The sequence below is a fragment of the Cetorhinus maximus genome, chromosome 4 (assembly GCF_964194155.1).
Source record: "Cetorhinus maximus chromosome 4, sCetMax3.hap1.1, whole genome shotgun sequence".
Classification (NCBI taxonomy): Eukaryota; Metazoa; Chordata; class Chondrichthyes; order Lamniformes; family Cetorhinidae; genus Cetorhinus; species Cetorhinus maximus.
In genome coordinates this window covers 45,277,139-45,297,270 of record NC_135882.1, presented here as the reverse complement: position 1 = coordinate 45,297,270, position 20,132 = coordinate 45,277,139, and the positions used below count along the sequence as shown (strand labels likewise).

Sequence of the window (20,132 nt, the reverse complement as noted above, 5' to 3'; positions counted from 1 at the left end):
AAGTGCTTTGTGCTCTAATAAGACACTTGTTTTCATCTGGTAGAAAAGTTCCTTCATTGTTCAGAACAGTGGTAATTCTGAGATGGCCACCTTGGCTATCCTACCCAAGGAACAAAATTCTAATCACCACGACAAGTTAGAGTTCCATTTTGAGCTGTAAAGCTTCATACCCATAGGGATTAAGTGTACTCAGATTGGAATCATCCATTAAGGGAGAGGGTCCATGTCCATGCAGTTGAGGTGTGCTATATTCCGATCCTCTGCAACGCATGGCTCAGCTGAAAGGCCATATAGTGGAATTTTAGTTTCAAAAGAGGTGACATTACAACAGACGTATGGGACATCACTCAGCGGAGTTGATCTTTACCTTTTCAGTTTGAATCCCTAAATGAGGGGTGGGAGGAATTGGTTAATTTTAGATCATTTGGGAATATTTCTGGAAGATATACCACTGAAAGAAATCCACTGTTGCTTTCTCAGTTGGATAGCAATGGTGTCCCTGAGATCACAAAGGGGAGATTCTTCACATTCTTTAAGGTGCAGACTGATTCTGCTTTATCTTGGATCTGAGGCTACTTGTATTTCTCCTTTTGCATGCATTTAAGATGGCTTCTCTTGAACACATTCTTTCTATATATCCATTTTCTACAATTATAAACAAGAATGCCAATGCATATGACTGACTTACAGACCGTTTCTGTGTGTCATGATGTCAGAGGCAAGGAGACGGCTACAGTTATACTCCAACTCAAATATATGTTTACAAATTGCCATTTAATACTAATCACCAATTGATAGTAATAAAGCAAGTCTGCTCTTGTGATCTTTCCCAATTGACTCTTGGATAACCCTCCACTACAGGCAGCTGTTGGATTTATTTGAAGAATGAAGATTTTGAGTTTTCTGAAATTCTTTCATTATAAGTTTATAATTGAAATCAACCAGAACGTTTTCCTGTAACAAAAATGCACCCAATGATATTATTCCTACAAATATGCAATGGAAGTCATTAACATTTGAGAGAAAAATAATTTGTTAATTTAGGATTTTGGTTACAAATGCTTTCTACTCCAGTATGATTGACTGCGTGTTAGATCTACAACCTAAGGTGAAATATATGAGATCATGAAAAGAATTATTTTGCTTTCTCACATAACCAATTCATCTGTGTACATACCTTTTTGTTGGCAATATGCAAAATATTTTAAAATATCTCTATTTTAAAAGACAAAGCAAGGTACTTTTTTCATTTTTATTGTTACAGCTTGTAATTCTGTCTATTATTTAGATTGGAACAATACAACTATTAACTCCTGTCCTTCCAGTTTTTTGAGACGTTGTTTTGTGATTATAACCGTTTAAGAGCAGTTAGAATTATTATGAATGATCTTGCAATCATAGCAAATATTCTGTGTGACTTTTCCATATTCCCTCTTCACTAATCCTTCCTTTATCCCAGGTGGATGGTACACCAAAGCCTGTAAACAGAAAGCAATTAAAATTCAATGGGAAGTTTTTTTTTACCCAGAATCCACAGACTGTTTTGCGCACACATCCATCTTGGGAGGTTTGCTGCATTTGCAGAACAACTCGCTGTTGGATAAGTTTAATTTAGGCTCAATTACAGCCTAAAGTTAGAAGTATTTACATTAAAACTACCAGATCTAGGACCTTCCAACCTCACAGCCTTCCACATTCAGAACAGGCATCTAGCATCCTTCCAAGTGTTTCTTTCCTTTGCGATATGCAAGTGTCCTTGACCTCAGTCAGTGTAACCCATTTTAAATTGCTAGGTAATATTGGCCTTTGTAAGTCTTAAAATATTTGTAGGAGCATTTCTACATTTGGATCCTACTACAAATTTATTTCAATATTCAAACCTCATTGAATCTCATTATTTCAATGCGACAGTTAGTCTGTGAATGCACCAATCTGTGCTAATTATTAATAGGGAAGGAAGACGGAACAGTCTCGAAGGGGCGAGTGGCCTACTCCTGCTCCTAATTCATATGTTCGTAAGGTCTGGGGGAATCATCCTCATGAGACCTTGAGCAGTTGCATTGTAAATAAAGACTCAGCCTCTGAATTGGTTTGAAAGCTACTTCAAGGATGCTTAGAAATTTGCACCTCTAACATGGTTTCCAGTGGCCAGCTCATAACGGTTGAGTTCTCGGGCTGGTTTGAAGATGTATCTCTTCTCCTTTCAAGGCCCTTAGCATCACCATTTGCTGTGAAGTCACTGCAGGATGTTCCCTGTAATTAATGCAGCTGGCCTGGTTTAACATCGAGAGATCTTAGGGCCTCCATGGTAGCAGTAAAAAATTGTTTTGTCAATGAATGTGTTTTATTTTCTTATTTTCTTTTATCAAAAGAACTGCACTTCAAACCATAAGTATTTTGGTATACTTTCCTTCACCTTTGAAGGTTTTGCATTAGCCCACTCAGAATATCAGCCCTAAACAAGTCATCACTCAATGTGCCGTCGTTGGGGACGTGGCAGTGGCAGGTGTTCTGCTATGGGAACTGTTGTTTGAAATTTTGCAGGAGACCTTGATGCTTTGTATGGATTCTCCCCACATCTGTGTCAAAAGCCATCCAAACATGAGCCAGCTCAGCAAAGTGTAAACACAGACAGCAATGGCATCCTGTGGTATACATCATCGATAAGTGGGTACTGAATCCACTGAGGTCAGATTCTTTATTTGCACATTTTGACTTGAGCAAAGTACTCCTGTTCCATTAAGACATTACATAACCTGAGGCAGTCATATGTTCCAAGTGCTCCTGCAATCTGTAAATTGCTTTTAATCTCGTGTGCTGATTGCATTAGTGACCAATGCCACACAAACTTGCTATAAAATCTGTGTATTGCCTACTTGGTAAATGTATCAATAGATTTTTGAACCCTGTCTCAAAATAATTAGGCAGTAAAGATCAACGTCTCCATTCTATCAATGTCCAATTGTACTGCCTTCATGGGCAAATTGAATACTAAATGTTTTACAGTTTCAGTTCGGGAAACCTTTAATTATTTTTCCCTTTGATTTCCCATAAACGTGATGAAATACTCTCCACTTGCCTGGATGAGTCCAATTCCAACAATACTTGAAGTTTGTCACCATCCATGACAGAGCAGCCCACTTGATTGGCACCCAATCTAACTCTGGCACACAGTGATGCAATGTGCACTGTCTACAAGATGCACTGCAGCAACTCACCAAGGCACCCTCGACAGCAAATTTTTACCCAAACCACTCACCATTCTGATTTGGAACTAAATTGCAGTTCCTTCACTGTTGCTGGGTCAAAATCCAGGAGCTCTTTCCCTAACAGCACTGTGGGTGTGCCTGCACCAGGATTGCAGCAGGCTCACCACCACCTTCTTAAGGCCAGGTAGGAATGGGCTAAATGCTGGCCTTGTTAGTGAGCCCACATGCCAAGAAAAGATTTTAGAAAATGTTCATGAAGTTATTCATGTCAAAGAAGGCTGCAAGCTCCATGTCTCATGCAGATGTCGATTATTCTCCATGTGTGTATAGTAACCATTTCCACTTCATTAGTTTACTATCGCTGAAAAGGTCATCTCTGACCCTTTCCTTTTATCACTGTCCACCCACACCCACTTCACTCTCCAACTTCCTTCTGTATCCACACCTGAGGGGAAAAACCCCTCCAGTTCAATTAGAACTGCCATTTCAGAATCCCAACTGTCTAGCCTTAGGTCCTCCGTTCACCGTGAATTTTCTGCGCTTACTGATCTGCCCAACAACATCCTTTCCTCCACGTTCGATTCCCTAGCCCCCATTAAAACCACTAAACTCTGTCACTCTGGCTGTTGGCACGGCCCTCATACCAGTGGACGGAGACATGAGTATATTTGGTGGACCATTAGTTTAGTCATTAGTCCAGATCTGACTGGACAAAATAAAACAGTATGGGTCCTGTTCTCCATTGCCAAAACTGCCTGTGATTCCAGGTTAATACTTTTCTCCATTACAAACTGTCTTGTTAAACTTGCTTCCATGCCTCTTCCGCCCTCACTTCCAACAAGAAGTGGGGAAACTCAAGGATTTCTTTGTCACTGAGCTTGAGACCATCCATTCAGTTGCCTGTGCCATTTTCCTGCTTCCCACAAGACCACAGGTTTCCCTTTATTTACCCAATGCCATGGCCCTGAACTTGCATCTTTCTCTATTTTCTCTCCTATCTCCCCTCTTGCCCTCTCCAAGCTCATCTTGCCCATGAAAGCCAACTCCTGCTCCCTCAGCCCTATTCCCATTAAACTACTGACCAGCAGGGCCCAGAAGAGGGAGGTTGCAGATGGTACCTAACACTGGGGGAGCTTGGGGCGGGGTGTGGTGCTAGGCTCAGTGGTTTAAACTGAGTTCTCATTGTCCTCCAGACCTGAAAAACCGGCTTTAAAAAAAAAACTGAACTGTCAGCCTCAGTTCTGATTTTTTTAAAAGCCGGTCTTACAGGTTAGTTTCACTGATGTGCTGTGCTGCTGCTTCAGACCTTCGAGCAGCTTCATGGCTCCGATTTTTTTTTTTGAAAAAGCCCACCAGAAAACCACAAAGCTGCCCAAAGGTCAGCAGTGCAGCAACTGACTGTATTCTTGGTTGAAAAATGGTAAGTGAAATCTCTAATTATTTTAGCACCAAGTGGATGCTGTTTTGGGAAGGGTGTAGGATGGTGGGAGGTTGTGTATGGAAGGTTGGTAGGGCTGGGTATGGAGTGGGGTTGGGTTAGGTGTTGGGGGGATGCGTGAGAGGGGTATCATTTTTAAGGTTTAGTACCACAATTAAATGCTGTACAAACTGCTTTAAATTGAAAAAGAGAATATGTAAATATCAGTCTCAATTGGTGGTTGTTGCGGGAGGGCTGGTGGTGGGCAGAGTGGGTCGTGGGTTGCTGCTGCTTCCCAAGTCCGTACCCAGCTTTCCTGGAACTCCCATGTTTGAATCCCTCCAATCCTTAGCACTGTACTAAAACAGCCCTTATCAAAGTCAAAAATGACATCCTATATGACTGGGACCAGGGTAAACTATCCTTCTTCCTTCTCAGCCTGTTTGCTGCAGTTTTTGATATGGTTGACCATACCATCCGCCTCTGGCGCCTCTCCTTTGTCATCCAGCTGGATGTGACTGCACTCACCTGGTTCATTTCTCACCTACCCAGTCATAGCCAGAGTCATAGTCACTTGCAATGACTTCTTCTTCCTCTCTCACATTGTTAACTCTGGAGCCCCCTAAGAATCTATCCTTCGCCCCTCATGTTTCTCATTTTCATGCTTCCCCCTGATAACACCATCTGAAAACATATCAGTTTCCACATAATGACACCCAGCTTCACATCTCTACCCCTCCACTGCCTCTAAATTGACAGACTGCTTGTCTGACATCCAGTACTGGATGAGCAGAAATTTCCTCCAGCTAAACACTGAAGACCCTGCCACAAATTCCTTCCCTAACTATTCCCTAACTCCATTCCTTTCCCTGACAACTGAATGAGGCTAAACCAGACAGATCGCTACCTTGGTGCCGTATCTGACCCAGAGATGAATGTCTGTCTGACTGCATATCTCTGCACCATCCCTGAGACCGCATACTACCACCTTCATCCATGCCTTTGTTAACTTGAGACTTGGTGATTGCAGCTCACTCCACGTAGTCCCCCATCTCTCACCCTCCATAAATGGAAGCTCATCTAAAGCTCTGTTGTCCATATTCTAACTTGCACCAAGTCTCTTTCACCCATCACCCCTGTGCTCAATGACCTACATTGGCTCTCAGTAAATGAAGTCTTGATTTCAAAATTCTCATCCTTGTTCTCAAATTCCTCTATGGCCTCACCCCTCCCTATCTCTCTCTCTCTCTCTCTCTCTCTCTCTCATTTCCTGCAGTCCTACAACCTTTTGAGATATCTGACCTTTACGGCATCTCTAACTTAAATCGCTTCACCATGGTGGCCGTGCCTTCAGCTGCCAAGAACCTAAGCTCTGGAATTCCCTCACAAAGTCTCTCTAACTCACTTTCCTCCATTATGATGTTGTTTACAACCTATCTCTTTGACCAAGCTTTTGGTCATCTGCCCTACTATCACCTTATGTGGCTTGATGTCAAATTTTGTTTCAAAATGCTCTTTTGAAGCTCCTTAGGACATTTTGCCATGCTGGAGGCACTTTGCAAATGCATACTGTTGTTATTATAGTAATAGGATGGTGCTTGCACTTCCAAGAATGTTGATGAAAGGAAGTCTCAAATGTATTTTTTTCCCCCCTGTGAGTTGTCTTCCTCCATTGTCACCTTAATCTCAAGCTAGCCACTTTGATACTGAATATATGACCGTCCCAAGCCAGTTTATTTGAGTGATCCTTCCTAACTCCTTGATGCCTGAACCATTTGGGTTGCTGCCTTTCTTCCCTTTATCCACATTAACAAGTCACTCTGTACTTGCCCTTCAATTCTCAAATGATATAGCCACAATATCAAATCCTCATTTGAGCTAATGATTTCAACAGAAATCTTACTTTTCCACCCACATTGAGTACCAAGCCATCCAAATGTACTTATTTCAAATTTTTCCAGTCTTCAACGAGGCACTGTTTGAAGGATCCAGGTTGCATTCACACTAGTAGAAAGTTAAACATTGCATTTCATTTTGTGTTATGTTAGACCAAACTGTCAGTTTGCATGTTAAACTATTCACCCTTTGATCACAATTACTATCCTGAATTTTGTTTTCACTGGCAAGGCCTGTAAATCAGTTAACATTTTCAATCAGCATGCTGTCAAATATTGTAGTTGCACTGTTCCTTTGCAATTCTGTTTAGTTTGGTATCAACCATTGGTTTCATTTTCTTGACAATTTTTGGCCTATCTTCTAAGCTTATTGGTTGCACCATCTACTTTAAGCCTCCTACTGCCTTGAATTATGACATTGTGAATATTAGAAACTTTGCACACTTTTATCCATACTAGCACTATTGTTGATATTCATTAGTGTCTCACTGAATTTGTACAGGATGGAGAATTTTCTAGACCCGCATTTGTATTTAAGCAAAAGGTGCAGATATTTACTACAGAAAAAGTTTGCATTTATATATGATCAGAACAAATGAAATGCTTTGCAATCAACAAATTGCCTTTTGAAGTGTTATGTAGGCCAACATGCTAGCCAATTGTAGCACAGCAATGTCTACTAATTCCAAATGACTGACGAATGAGGCAGTCTAATTTTAGTGGTGGTAATTGAGACAAACCTGTTGCCCAGGATACTGGGGAAACACCTTGTTCTTTTAATAGTAACATGTATGTCCACCTAAATGGGCAGGTAGGGAGTTGAGTTTATCATTTCACCAGTACCTCCAATCATGCAGCACTCCCTCAGGACTGCACTGAAGTGTTAGCCGCGATTATGGGTTCAGTCCTGTATTGTGGCTTAAATCCAAAACTTTTCTGACTGCATACTGCTGCTTCCCCTATCGTTACAGGATGATTCTGATATATTAACATAGAACATAAAGAAATAGGAGCAGCAATAAACCACATGGCCCCTTCAACCTTCCCCGCCACTCTGTATAATCATGGCTGATCTTCTGCCCCAACTTCACTTTCCTGCCTGTTCCCTAAATCCCTTGATTCCCTGAAAGATCAGAAACCCATCTATGCTAGCCTTGGATATACACAATGACGGAGCATGCACAAACTTCTGGGGTAGAGAATTCCAAAGATTCATAATCCTGTGAGTGAAGAAACTTCTCACCCCAGTCCTAAATAATTCACTCCTTATCCTGAGGCTGTGCCCCTGTGTTTTAGATTCCCAAGCAGGGGCAATGAGCTCTGTGTCTACCCTATCAAGCCCCTTCAGAATCCTGATGTTTCAGTGAGATTGCCTCTCATTCTTCTAAACCCCAGAGCGTGTGCGCCCAATTTATGTAGCCTTTCACCATAGGCCAACCTTCTCATCCCATTCAATATACTGCCTACAAGGCCATGTATATTATGATCTTGAGGGAGACCAGTAATTTTTAAAGAGAAATTCAAATTCCCACTATTACACCACAAGATTTCATAAAATCTTTACTGTACAAGAGTCGAACAAAGCAAGTACTACCAACATAACGCTATATTTTCCAAACACTTATTCTTTAAGTCCGAATATCTCAACAAGGCATTTCCCCCGTCCCAAGAGTTCCTCTATACTTTACAGGATCTTGAGAGTTCATTCACTTCTCCTGGGACCAAACAAAGGCGGGCCACAGCTCTCAGAAATTCACTTTGATTCTTCTCCATTTTCCTTTCTGAGGTATGAGACTTCTCAAGGTCCTTCCACCAGCATCCGGCTAGGCAACTCTCCTTAAGGGACCCTCGATTGTGAACCTTGACTCAAATGATGGGTCATACTCCACTCTTGGTGAATCTAGCTCAGAAATACCCCTGATTTCTGATAGCTCCCTGTTCCTGGTCCACAGCTGCTTTACAGCTTCTGGCAGATTCTATCTATCTACCAGTTTGCAAGCTGTTCCAGCTTGACATAAACTGTGTGTTTCAAAGCTGCTCCCAAGCTGACTGACAGTTCCTGTGTGAAAGCACACGGGTAAACCCAAAGCAAAAGGGTACCTCCCTGCATAATCTATTTCCATAGCAACATGGCATACCTGGAATGTTCCAGATAGAAATCTAAACCAATCGCCTCCAACTTTAAGCCTGTCCTTCAATGTGAAAAGTATCTGGATACTCTAAGACCTTCCCTCGTTTGCCCATTGCTTTCAAATCTTTCTTAATCTCGGATCCACATGAATAATTTAAATCCCTTATGCAGACAACTGTAGACATCTGGCCTCTACCAAGAAACTCAAAAGGGCCACCTATTGTTTACTGTTTTCCCACTTCCAACTCTGACCTTATTAAATAAACACAGGCCACCCCTTTGGTTCCTACATGGACCATGGCAACTGGATTCTCCCACTCCCAGTTCCCCTCCAACTAAAATATTTTTAATCTGGCACTGGGCAGGCAACACCACCAGTGTAACACCTGGTCACAACTGCAGAAAACAGTATCTAACCCCCTGACTATGCTATACCCTGTCACCACTACATTCCCTTTTGCTCTCCCCACTTGAAAGGACTGGTGAACAATGTTATCGTGGTCAGTTTGCCAATCCACGCTGCAATCCTTGTTTTCATCCGCATAGGTGGAAAATACTTTGTACCTGTTGGTCAAAATCAAGGGTCAAGGCTTCTCCGTCTCTGTATCCTGGATTCCATTACCTGCTTGACGCACAGTTACACCCTCCTGTCCCTGACCATTGACCAATTCTAAAGTTCTACTTAACCTAACTGATGGGACTGTCTCCAGGAACAAAGTGACCAGGTCACTTCCCCCACCACCAAACATTCTGCAGTGTCTGCAGCTCAGATGCTGGCTCGGCATAGTGCAGATATGGTTGTCCAGGCGATGCCCTCCACAAATTCCCACGTATTGCAGTAATGACAAAGCACCTGTCGTGATGTATCTGTCTAACCTTATTTATTTGATTAGTTAATTAATTACTAATTTAGTAAATAATAGTTGCTCAACTTGGGGACAAAGGAAAAATACTCAACAAACACTAGAAAACAAGAAGAATAAGGACAACATCTTTCCCATTCTGCTCTGATGTCTCACTTGCTTCAAATTTCTGACATTAGCACTCTGTTTATGAAGCACTCAGTTTTCTGATCACTGTGCTCCATACTATCCAAATTTCTTTTCAAAATCAGTGCAGTTAGATGTTGTGCTTATCTACTGTTGCTTGTTTGTATATTGTTTTGTCAATAGATGATGTCTCCTACAGTTTCCTTCATTTTCTAGAAACCGTATTTCTCTTCCCTAATTTTTGCCAGTCGTTTTCAGTTCTAATCCAAGAATCATTCCAACAACAACAAATGTTATATTTTAGCTTTCACCTTAATCCCATGTTTATGTCCCAATCATCTCATTTCACTATCTGTAAAATTTAAAAGTGAAGGGATTCAGTTTTTACTTCCTGGTTTGCTGTCTGTGAGAATACTTCAATGTATTGGCTACATACACTACTTAATAACACCACCATGTTAATTATTTGATCGTATGTAGTGCTGGGTATTAATTGGGCATTCAGTTGAGTCTCGTGTGAATGGAAATAAACTAAAATTGTGGTAATTGTGGTTGTTGTGCTAGGAGATATATGCTTGTAATGTGTAAGTAACTCCAAATTAATTTAAAATTGTTAGGATTGTCCCCAGTTCTATCCTCTTCCAACTTGCTTTCTGGAATAGAACATGGCAGCAGAAGATGGTTGCCTAAAGGTAAAGGCTGGAAGGTAAGAAAAATAAGTTCAGACAGGGAACTACAGTCCTAGTAATCATTGTGAAAAATGGCAGAGCGCAAGTGTAAATTGTTGGGATGTGGCTGCTCTCCGATATTTTTTGAGTCTGAACCAAATGAAGTAGATATGAGGACTTAGGTTTAAATAATGCAAGTACTGCAATGTTTTCAGCAGTGGCTTGGTAGTACAGAATTGAATATTGCTGAAAAGAGAGACATGCTGCTGAAGCTGCTCTGCTATGAAGAAGAGTTCTACGGACTCAAAATGTTAACCCTGTTTCTCTCTCCACAGATGCTGCTAAACCTGCTGAGTTCCTCCAGCACTTTCTGGTTTTATTTCAGATTTCCAGCATCTGCAGTATTTCGCTTTTATAGAAAGACATTTTGTAGACCTATTGACCAGATTTAGTCTTTCTACAATAGTATATAAAAGGACAAAAGGGTTCTTATAGACAAAATCATGGAGAAGTGGATAGGAACAGGACTTGGGTTACTAGCAAAGTTTTTGGACTGATGATGAAGAGGATTTTGTGGGTGACGAATTCAGAGATGTGTGTGACAACATGAACATCATGGTCATGAATACCACAGCTGAAAGTCCTTCCAGCAATGGATTCTGTGAAAGGAATCAAAAGGTTATCAGTGAAATACTGCATAAAATTTTAACTGAACAACCACACTGCAAGTTGACAGTCGTCCTGACTTGGGGGCTCATGCAAAAAATGCACTCCAGGTGGTTGGAGGGTACAGTGAAATCCTTGCGTTCTGTTCTGCATGATAGTCCTGCCACTCCAGAAGGTACTACAGTTAGTTGAACTTGTTCTGCACATTTGAATGCTTTACACACAGGGAGACAGGTTTTTTTCAAGGCTGAGGTCATGCAGAAAATTTGAGGAGCACTGAGGCATTGTAATAAGACCATCCGAGACAAAATTTAATTTGGGAGATTTGGTGTATTATACAAGGAAGGGTCATAAGGAATGGGAAGGTCCTAGGTAATGTATTCAAGAGGTAAAAGGGAGGAACTTAAAACAATCACACTCATAAGGGAAAAGGTACTTGGAAAACCAATAGAATTAAAGGCTGACAAATTCCCAAGAGCTGATGGCCTGCATCCTAGGGCCCTAAAGGAAGTGGTTGCAGAGATGTTAGATGCATGGTTGTAATCTTCCAAAATTCCCTAGGTTCTGAAAAGGTCCTAATGGATTGGAAAATTGCAAATGTAACACCTCTATTTAAGAAAGGTGGGAAACAGCAGGAAACTATAAGCCAGTTAGCCTAATATCTGTCATAGGGAAAATGCTAGAATCCATTATTAAGGAGGTAACAGCAAGATATTTAGAAAATCATCATACAATCAAGCAGAGTCAACATGGTTTTGTCAAAGGGAAAATCATGTTTGACTAATTTATTAGTCAATTGGTATTTATTTATTAGTAACAGGCAAGGTGGATAAATTGGAACCTGTAAATGTGGTTTACTTGGATTTCCAAAAGACATTTGAAGTGCCACATCAAACAAAATAGGAGCTCATGGTGTAAGGGGGTAACATATTAGCATTTATAGAGAATTGATTAGCTAACAGCAAGCAGAGAGGAAGAATAAATGGGTCATTTTTAGGTTGGCGAGCTGTAACTAGTTGCATGCCACAGAGATCAATGCTGGGGCCTCAACTATTTATGATCTATATAAATGACTTGGATTAAAGGGGTGAATGTACGGTAGCTAAATTTGCTGATGACACCAAGATAGGTATAAAAGTAAATTGTCAAGAGGACATAGAGTCTACAGGTTATACAGATATAGACAGGTTAAGTGAGTAAACAAGAATTTGGCAGATGGAGTACAATGTGGGGATATATGAACTTGTCCACTTTGGCAAGAAGAATAGAAATGCAATATGGAGAGAGAGTGCAGAACATTGCGGTACAGAAGGATCTGAGTGTCCTGGTACATGAATCGCGAAAAATTAATATGCAGCTACAGCAAGTGATTAGAAAGGCAAATGGAATGTTAGCACTTACTGCAAGGGAAATCTAGCATAAAAGGAGATAAGTGTTGCCACAGCTGTATAGGGCCTTAATGAGAACACATCTAGAGTACTGTGTACAGTTTATTTAAGAAAGGATATAATTACATGAGAAGCAGTTCAGAGCAGGTTCACTCAACTGATTCCTGGGATGAAGGGATTATTTTATGAGGAAAGGTTGAGGCTGTTGGGCCATTGGATATTAGAAGAATGAGAGATGATCTTATTGACTTTAATCTCCATGTAGATTGGGAAAATCAAATTGGCAGAGGTAGCCACGAGCAAGAATTTATTGTGTATTCGGGACAGTTTCTTAGAACAATATGTTGTGGATCCAACCAGGGATCAGGCTATTTTGGATCTGGTAATTTGTAATGGGGCAGGTTTAATAAATGATCTCAGAGTCAAAGATACCCTAGGAAACAGTGACCATAACATGGTGGAATTTAGCTTTCGGTTTGAGAGTGAGAAACTTAGTTTGGAAACATCTGTGCTAAACTTAAATAAGGGTAATTACAAAGAAATGAGGGCAGAGTTGGCTGGAGTGGACTGGGAAAGGAATTTAGCAGAAAAGATGGTTGATGAACAATGGCAAACATTTGAAAAAATAGTTCATGACTCACAACAAAGATATATCCCAATGAGGAAGAAGGATTGTAGGAATGGGATAAACCAACCACGGTTAACCAAGGAAGCTAAGGGTAGCATCAAAGTGAAAGAAAAACATTCAATGTGGCAAAGTTTAGTGGTAAGCCAGAGGATTGTGAAAGTTTTAAAAACCAACAGAAGATGACCAAAAATAATAATAAAGTGGGAGAAAATAAACTTTTAGGGTAAACTAGCAAATAATATAAAACGGACATTAGGAGCTTCTTTAAATATATATAAAGGAAGAGAGAGACCAAAGTCAATATAGGCTCCTTAGAGAATGAGGTTGGGGAAATAATAATGGGCAACCAGGAAATTGCAGAGGGGTCGAATAAATACTTTGCATCAGTCTTCACGGTAGAAGACACTAATAGTATACCAAAAACACTAAATAATTAAGGGACAAAAGTGGGGGGAGGGGGGAGGAGGAAATAAATACAATAACTATCACTGGAGAAAAAGTACTAGGGAAACTCATGGAGCTAAAGACCGATAGGTCACCTGGACCTGATGGGTTGCTTCCTAGGATATTAAAGGAAATAGCTGCAGAGATAGTGGATGCACTGGTAGTAATCTTCCAAGGGTTCTTAGATTCTGGAAAAGTCCCAGAGGATTGGAAAACTGCCAATGTAACACCCTTATTCCAAAAGGGAGGGAGACAAAAAACAGATAACTATAGGCCAGTTAGCTTAACATCTGTCATTGGGAAAATGTTGGAGTCCATTATAAAGGATGTAACAGCAGAGCATTTAGAAATGCATAATCTAATCAAGCAGAGTCAGCATAGCTTCATGAAGGAGAAATCAAGCCTGACAAATTTATTAGAATTCTTTGAGAAGGTAAGAAGCAGGATCGATAAAAGGGAACCAGTAGATGTTATATATTTGGATTTCCAAAAGGTGTTCGATAAGGTACCACACATGAGGCTACTTGATAAGAGCCCATGGTGTTGGGGGTACTATATTAGCATGGATAGAGGATTGGCTAACTAATAGACGACAGAGTTGGGATACAGAGACCATTTTCAGGAAGGCAGCCTGTAACTAGTGGAGTGCCACAGGGATCAGTGCTGGGGCCACAATTATTTACAATATATACTAATAACTTGGATGAGGGAAATGGATGTACTATCACTAAGTTTGCAGATGACACAAATAGTTGGGAAGGCAAGTGGTGAGGATGACCGAGTCTACAGAGGGATTTAGACAGGTTAAGTGAGTGGGCAAAAATGTGGTAAACCAGATGTGGAATATAATATGGGGAAGTGTGAGGTTATGCACTTTGGCAGGAAGAATAGAGGGGCTGAATATTAGTTAAGTGGAGAAAGACTGAAGAAAGCTGCAGCACAGAGGGATTTGGGGATCCTTGTGCAGAATCCCAAAAAGCTAGCATACAAGTTCAGGTAATAGGTAAAGCAAATGGAATGTTGTCCTTTATTTCAAAGGGAATGGAGTATAAAAATAGGGAAGCCTTGCTAAAACTGTACAAGGCACTAGTTAGACCATACCTAGAATACTGTGAACTGTTTTGGTCCCCTTATCTAAGGAAAGATATACTGGCATTGGAGGCAGTCCAGAGAAGGTTCACTAGGTTGATCCTGGGTATAGAGAGATTTTCTTATGAGGAGAGGTTGAGTAGGTTGGGCCTCATTGGAGTTTAGAAGAATGAGAGGCAACCTTATTGAAACATCTAAGATTCTTAGGGGGCTTGACTGGGTAGATGCTGAGAGGTTGTTTTCCATTGTGGGAGAGTCTAGGACCAGAGGCCATAATCTCAGAGTAAAGGGTGCCCATTTAAAACAGAGATGAGGAGGAATTTCTTCTGAGGGTAGTCAATCTGTGGAACTCTTTACTGCAGAGGGCTATAGAAGCTGGGGCATTAAGTATATTCAAGGCTGAGATAGATTTTTAATCAGTAAGGAAATCAAGGGTTATGGGGGCAAGGCAGGAAAGTAGAGTTGAGGATTATCAGATCAGCATTGATCTCATTGAATGGCAGAGCAGACTTGATGGGCTGAATGGCCTACTTCTGCTCCTACACCTTATGGTCTTATGGAAGCATATAATATCCTGAGGACACTTGACAGGGTGGAAGCTGAGAGGGTGTTTGCCCTTGTGAGGGAGTCTAAACCAGGACACAGTTTAAAAATTATGGCGCTCCCATTTAAAGTGAAGATGAGAAATCTTTTCTCCCAGAGGGTCATTAGCCTGTGAAATTATCTTCCCCAGGGAGTTGTGAAGGCTGGGTCATTGAATATATGAGTGAGTTAGATTTTTGGTCGACAAGGGAGTGAAGGGTTATGGGGGGTAAACAGGAAAGTAGAGCTAAGGCTGCAGTCAGATTAACTATGATCTTATTGAATGGCAGAGCAGGCTCAAGGGGCCAAAGAGCCTACTCCTGCTCCGAGTTCTTGAGTTCTTGTGTAAAGGGTCATGATTGGTAAGATGGTACTTATCAAACATGGCAATCAAACTGTTGAGCTTCATTCTTCACAATCAGAATTAATTACAAAATCTTGTACTCTGGGCAGCTGATAGAAGTAAACAAGGCACCTTGCACCTCGCAAAGCGCAAGGTAAGGTTGTGGATTGACCTTGCTGGCTTGAACCAAATATTGGAGAGAGAGAAAATTTCTAAAATTAAATGGGTGCATGCAGTTCATTAACTACTTGATTGTTCTACAAAAGGAAATGTATGTACACAGAAATTGTTAGGGGTCCTAAAGGAGGGACATCTCGTAATGTAATGCTTTCTACAGAATATGGAGGTTTTTAATTTGTGGTTTTGAAATTTTGGTTATGCATGTTAGCTGTAACTTCTATCCAAAGAGAGAAGGGAATCTTTTAATTGTATATTATATGTTTAATTGAATGCAGGCTCTGGGCACACATTTGAGCCCACATAAATAAGCACAATAAAACTATGGTTGTTGGGTTAGGTGTATCCTTGTAATGTGTAATTCTAAGTAAATGTGTGCGTGTGTAAATATTGACTCCAGTTCTGTACTTCACTAACTGGCTTTCTGGAATAGAACACACTATTGCTCGATACCCAGAAACCCTCCTTGGCTTGGTACCAGATTCAAATTGACATAGGGACACCCATACCACAGAGATCGCTAATCTTTGGGCTGCTTCAAGGTCAACGGCGAACGCCACTGCTTTGCGGATGACTGCAAAATCCAGCCCAATAGCTGCTGCACCATGACCTTGAGTTATCTTGGCTTTACAAGAAAATCGCATTGAAACACGTAATGGTGGATCATGGAGAGACTTTCAAAGTGTTTTCTTCAAAGTCTTTTACTGGTCAATAACCACCCTTACTCAAGCATTTGCACTTCTATATTCAGTTGCCTACCTTTCTCCCCAGTAACATCTGAATTCTTTTCAGAAATTATTTGTACAATTTTGAATTTGTTATTCATTAAAAGGTTTGCAATCACCCATAGAATTGGAAATGTTTACAACACAGGAACTAGCCTTTTGATGCATGGTATTTACTGGCTTTTTTACTAAAGCAACTCAACGCTAATTCAATTGAGCTGCATTCTTCATATAGCCCTGTATCTCAATTCACGTAGAATACTTCTTCTCAGCTATCATGGGATTGAAGTATAGTTTACTCCAGCTTCTAGTTGTGTTTTAATTGCATTGCATTAAAATTCTCATTCTAATTTGGCTTTGTTCTTCCCTATCTATGTAATCTCCTCCAACCCAAACCCCTCAGATATCTGTGCTCCTCTAATTTTGGCCTTTTGCGCACTCCCAATCATAATTGCTCCATCATTGGAAGCTGTGCCTTCAGTTGTCTAGGCCCAACTCTGGAATTCCCTCCCCAAATCTGTTTCTCTACCTCACCCTCCCCCTTTTAAGACACTCTTTAAAACCCACCTCTGACTAATCTGACCTCCTCATGTGGTTTGGTCATATTTTGTTTTTTTAATACTCCTATGAAACACCTAGGATGTTTTATTACTTTGAAGGTGCTATATAAGCTGTTGTATCTATTCATGAAGTGCTGTCTACATCCCGATCTGGCAATGTTTTGCTGGTTTGTTTTAATTTGTCTTGTTTCTGTCTCGTTTCCTTTTCTTTTAGACAGCAGCTATTCAGGAGCTTGCCATTCCCACCTTCTATAAACACATTCTCTTCTTTACTTGTCCCATTGCTGCTTCCTTTGGCCTTCCACCGTGAAGCTTTTTGTCATTTAATCTCCTGCCCTTCCCTATTGCAGACCCTCCCTTTTGTTCTTTTTTCTACTGCACCCACATCCACCATCTCCACCGCACCTAATCAAAACCTATTAAATTTGTAATCTTTCCTAGTTCTGATGTAAGGTCACAGACCTGAAATGCTAACTCTTTCTCTGTCTCTGCAGATGCTGCTAGACCTTCTGAGTATTTCCATCATTTACTGTTTCTCACATTTACAGCATCTGCAGTATTTTGCTTTGAGACAAGTGAGCCATGATTGAAAGTTTACTCCCAAGAATTACATGAACATTTTTTCAGATGAGGCACAAGGCCTACCAAAGATAATAGCATACAACCACATATATTTTGACCTGTTTTTGATTATGCCTCTCTGAAGCACAATGGGATACTTTTCTGTGTTAAACACGCTGTATGATGCAAGTTGTTGTTGTGGAGGGTCGGCTTTGAAAGCTTGCTGCTTGTGCCCAAATGTCGATTTTCCAGGTTTGGCCTGATGAAGCTTTTGGAAGGTGGGGCTTTTTTTTGCACACCATTAATTACCAACCAGTGCTGGGTTTGCACCACCTGTTATTTTTACATGTATCCAGGGAGTAGGATTGGCAAGTTAATGAAGAAGGATTACAGATGAAAAGCAACAGTTATATATCTAATAGAGATGTTTCTCAAGGTCTTCCTACGTCATTAATGCGTGCAATCTCATTCCTGATCCTTCATTGGAGTTAGCTAGACTAGTTTCTTTGCCTTTACTTCCATTTCATCCAGGTTATGATGATTGAACTACTACAGAAGTATTCTTGACTGGTACACAGGGAGGAGAGTTGGGGATTATTGGTAAAACCCAACAGTGGCTTCCCCTACAAATGTTAATTTGTTGCCTCCTACATTATGGGTTTGGGTGAAACACCCCACTCGAGTGTAAAGGTAAATTGGAATCAAAGTTTGGAAGGCAAAACTGTAGTTGTAGGCTGGCTTTAAACAGTTCGGTATAGTCGTGGTACATTCCCAAGAGTGGCAAAGGTAGGACAAACAAATCCAGAGCTCCTTGATTAATGAAAGATAGAGAAAGATGAAGAATGAACAGTGTGTATGACAGCTGTTAGGCTGATTTTACAAGTGAGAACAGCCTGTATATGGAAAGTTCACGGGGGAAATGAAAAAAGAAATAAGCAGCAAGTGTGTGAGAAATGATGGTAACCAACATAAAAGGGAACCCAAAAATTTCCCACGGGCACATAATTAGTAAAATGATGGTAAAAGCAGAAGTAAGGCCAATAAAGGGGCCAAAAAAGGGATTTATGCATGGAGGCAGACGGCATGGCTGAGGCACTAAATGAGTGCTTTGTATCTGTCTCCATCAAGGAAGAAGATTTCAAATTCATAGTAAAAGAGGAGGTGGTTGAGACATTGCAGTCTAAAAATTGGTAAAGGATCATTATAAAGGCTGGCTGTACTTAGTCACTAGTATCTGATGAAATGCATCCACGGGTACTGAGGGAAGTAAGGAGGAAATTGTGGAAGCACTGGTGGTAATCTTCCAGTCCTCCTTAGAAATGGGGATAGTGCCAGAGGGCTAGAGAATTGCGGATGTTTACCCTTGATCAAAAATGGGTGTAAGGATAAACCCAGCTGCTTACAGGCCGGCCAGTTTATCCTCGGTGGTAGTAAAGCTTTTAAAAATAATAATCCAGGCTAAAACTAAGTGATTTGAACAATTGTGGATTAATTAAGGAAAGCCAGCATGGATTTAAAGGCAAAGCATAGACTAACTTGATTGTTTTTTTTTGATGAAGCAACAGAGGGTTGATGAGGGTAATGCAGTTGATATGGTGTACGTGGACATTGAAAAGGTATATGATAAAGTGCCACATAACAGGCTTGTCAGCAAAGTTGAAGCCCATGGAATCAAAGAGACAATGGCCACATGGATACTAAGTTGTCTGAGTGACCAGGAACAGACATTAGGGGTGAATGGTTGTTTTTCGAACTGGAAGAAGGTTTATGGGGTTCCCCAGGGGTCGGTATTCGAACTACTGCTTTTCTTGATCTATGTTAATGACCTAGATTTGGGTTTAAGGACATAATTTTAAAATTTGTAAATGACACAAAACTTGGCAGTATTGCAAACTGTGAGGAGGATAATGATAGTCTTCCAGTGGACATAGTCTGGTGGAATGGGCGGACACGTAGCAGATGAAATTTAATGCAGAGATTTGTGAAGTGATACAATTTGGTAGGAAGAATGAGGAGAATCAAAAAAACAAAGGATGCAACTCTGAAGGAGGTGTAGGAGTAGAAGGATCTGAAGGTAGATGTGCATAAATCATTGAAAATGGCAGGGCAGGTTGAGAAAGCTGTTAATAAGGCATACTGATTCTTGGCTTTATAAGTAGAGTATAAAAACAAGGAAGTTATGGTGAATCTTTTGAAACATTTGTTCAGCCTCGATTGGAGTTATTGTGTCCAATTCTGGACACCACGCTTTAGGAAGGATGTGAAAACATTGGAAAGGTACAGAAAAGATTTGCGAGAATGGCTCTGGAGATGAGACACTTCAGTTACGTGAATAGATTGGAGAAGATGGGGCCGGGGAGAAGAGAAGGTTGAGAGGAGATTTAATAGAGGTGTTCAAAATCATGAGTGGCCTGGATGGAATATAAAGGGAGAAATTGTTCCCATTGGTGGAAGCGTCAAGAACCCAGAGGTTCTTTAAGGTGATTGGCAAAGGAAGCAATGGTGCATTTTTATGCAACAAGTGGTTAGGATCTGGGATGCAGTACCTAAGAGTATGGTGGAGGCTGATTCAATCATGGCTTTCAAAAGGGAATTGGATAATTATCTAAAGAGAAAATATTTGCAGGATTACAGGGAAAAAGCAGGGGAGTGGCACAAGC

General features: G+C 40.7%; 1 protein-coding gene across 1 annotated transcript in view; it reads left to right on the top strand.

Moving 5' to 3' along the window:
- The window catches only part of fbxl2 (F-box and leucine-rich repeat protein 2), a 225,953-nt gene that overhangs the window by 191,705 nt on the left and 14,116 nt on the right, over positions 1 to 20,132 (top strand). The window lies entirely within an intron of this gene.